General features: G+C 34.2%; 1 pseudogene; it reads left to right on the forward strand.

Annotated features, from left to right (window-relative positions):
* Positions 1-507: 507 nt before the first annotated feature.
* LOC108512382 (UDP-glucuronosyltransferase 2B4-like) lies at positions 508-1,257 on the forward strand (annotated as a pseudogene).
* The last annotated feature ends 1,228 nt before the right edge of the window (positions 1,258-2,485 follow it).

The following is a 2,485-nucleotide window of genomic DNA, read 5'->3' on the forward strand; positions in this document are numbered from 1 at the left end:
TGCAGCAACTGGTGGATTCCTTCCACCACCAATACATTTGAACTCTCCAAAGCTTGAAAGGCAGAACAGCTAAGTTACCCAAACAGCAAAAATGGCAGCCCGCTGTGCACACCGCGCTTCGGCTGAAGGTTCTGTATATAAATTATATGCAAACAAAGTATATAAAAAAATTTTGAACCATGTTTCATTATTTTATCTTTAGTTCTCTGTCAAACAAAATGCAAAACATGAACCTCTCATAGTTACATTTCTGGAAACTCTTCTAAAATAAATTACATAAGACAAGTGATGTGTTCATACAAGAACATTAACATTAGCTCAACAATAGCACTTATAAACATAAAAGGGACATTAAACACACTTGAGTAAACAGGTCATCTACATTCATTTATCTTCTTGCCATCTACATGTTCTGACTGTTAATCTAATAATAATACATTTACTTTGAAGTGTAAAAGTTACATTTGAACTTTGTGATTTATTTATCCGTGGATATAACCATAAGAAATGACAGAAAGAAACAGCAAATGGGAAAAAGCATTGCATTGCACTAGGAAGTGTATGAAGTAGACTTCAGTTTTTTTGCTGATACAGCTGACCTGTTACATTAGCTCTGGGAGTTGTGGAAAGGTACTGGTGTGGCCCACAGATTTCAGTCATTGGATGAATATAGAGACAATTCTGGATGAGCTTGTCCAGAGGGGTCATGAGGTGACTGTATTGGCATCTTCAGCTTCCATTTTTTTATCCCAACAGCCCATATACTGTTAAACTTGAAGTTTCTCCTGCATCTTTAATTATAACTGACTTCGAGGATATCATCATGATCAGACATTCCAAAAGACACATTTTGGTCATATTTTTCACAAGCATAAGAAATCATCTGTACATTTAATGACATAATTAGAAAGTTCTGTAAGGATAGAGTTTCAAATAAGAAACTTATGAAGAATCTACAAGAGTCAAAATTTGATGTTGTTCTTGCAAGTGTGATTGTTCCCTGTGGGGAGCTGCTGGCTGAGCTATTTTCATACCATTTGTGTACAGTCTCCCCTTCTCTGCTGGCTACACACTTGAAAAGCATAGTGGAGGATTTCTATTTCTACCTTCTTACATACCTGTTGTTATGACAGAATTAAGTGACCAAATGACTTTCATGGTGAGGGTAAAAAAATATGATCTATGTGGTTTATTTTCCATTTTGGTTCCAAATATTTAATATGAAGAAGTGGGATCAGTTTTCCAGTGAAGTTCTAGGTAAGTAAAATTTTCCTTTGGTAACATGGAGATTAACTTTCCTGTGCCTTTGAAGCTGAGCTTATATAAAGCTATAAAGTCAAGGTACTTGGTGTTTTAAATTTGTTTTTGTTTTGTTTGTTTGTTTGTTTGCTTTTGGTGGAGTCTTTCTCTTCCAGGCTGGAGTACAGTGATCCAATCTCAGCTCACTGTTAGGATTAAAAGAATGTGTCAGCACACTTGCCTAATTTTTTGTATTTTTAGTAGGTATGGGATTTCATCATGTTGTGCAGGCTGGTCTCAAACTCCTGACGTCAAGTGATATGCTTGCTTCAGCCCTCAAAAGTGCTGGGATTACAGGCATGAGCCACCACACCCGGCTGGTAGTGGAGTTTTTTGGTAAGTGAATTTATGAAATGAAAACACAAGATGATCTATCAATTGTACAAATATTATACCAAAGTTTAAATTATAAGGTCAGTTAAAACCCTGTGACCATTGCTCACACAGAACATTCTAGGAAGTCATAAACCTGTAAATTAGTGCACCTAATATTTCTTTAAACAATCACACATCTGTTTTACTATTAATTTTCTTCATTTTAAAAAAAGTCAGACCCATCCACAAACATCTTACTGAATGCATACATGTAGATTGAGTAGTTACTCAATTTTCTACAACAACTATCTGTGCAACATTGCAGAAATTATTTTTCCTTGTATACCTCAGTTTCCTTATTCTGAAATTAAAATATGTCTCCATGTCACCAGAAGGTTTCCTTCACAGTTGAGAGAAATAGTGCCTCTACCTCAAATGCAAAAACCACTAAGTGTAATTTGTAGTTTCTAATGTCTCTACATTCCTTCACTAAAAGATTGAAAATTATTTATTTTAAGACCAATCATCTTGTTGAAGTCTGAACATTGTTATATCTATATAGTTTTTTTTTTAAACTATGTGTTTTACAAAATATGAGCCAAATTAAGGTTGGGTACAAATCTCTATTTGAATAATTTCTCAAAATTTTCTATCTGTAATTTGCAAATAAATTTACTTAAAAGCTAATATGATTAACACCTTAGCATGCATCAAAAGCAGTAGTGGGTACAAGGATTTCAGCCATACTCTCAAAATAGCCCACAGTTCACTTGAATAACCAAAGATAAAGATAAATAAACCAAAGATAAAAGGATTAGCTTAATGAACTGTGGAAACTAGACGATTTCTTAGAAAATTGTTTTCATGTGTA

The sequence above is a fragment of the Rhinopithecus bieti genome, unplaced genomic scaffold (genome assembly GCF_001698545.2).
Source record: "Rhinopithecus bieti isolate Rb0 unplaced genomic scaffold, ASM169854v2 scaffold_765, whole genome shotgun sequence".
NCBI classification, from domain to species: domain Eukaryota; kingdom Metazoa; phylum Chordata; class Mammalia; order Primates; family Cercopithecidae; genus Rhinopithecus; species Rhinopithecus bieti.